Source organism: Tachysurus vachellii, chromosome 23 (assembly GCF_030014155.1).
Source record: "Tachysurus vachellii isolate PV-2020 chromosome 23, HZAU_Pvac_v1, whole genome shotgun sequence".
NCBI lineage: Eukaryota > Metazoa > Chordata > Actinopteri > Siluriformes > Bagridae > Tachysurus > Tachysurus vachellii.
Window position 1 is genome coordinate 8,263,702 of NC_083482.1, and position 302 is coordinate 8,264,003.

The window sequence follows — 302 nt, forward strand, 5'->3', positions numbered from 1 at the left end:
TTTTGGACTTGTGTTTTGTCTACTTTCAGTCTTCTGAAGGATGTCTCTCTAAAATGGCTTAAAATCTCTTGTAAAATTTTTGCAACAAATGGATCATAGATCATGCAAATTTTCTGTCATTTAGAGACACAAGCGAAGTTGAATTCTGTGTCACTTTAGTGCGATACCTCCTTAATTCCTGAACATCTGGTTCAGGTGTGGCTTAAGTTTATTATATCTTAATGTTCAAAAAATGTTTTGATAAGTTTTTCATGATTATGTCTAAGGAACTTTTCATACATATTTTCTCTTTACATGTCACT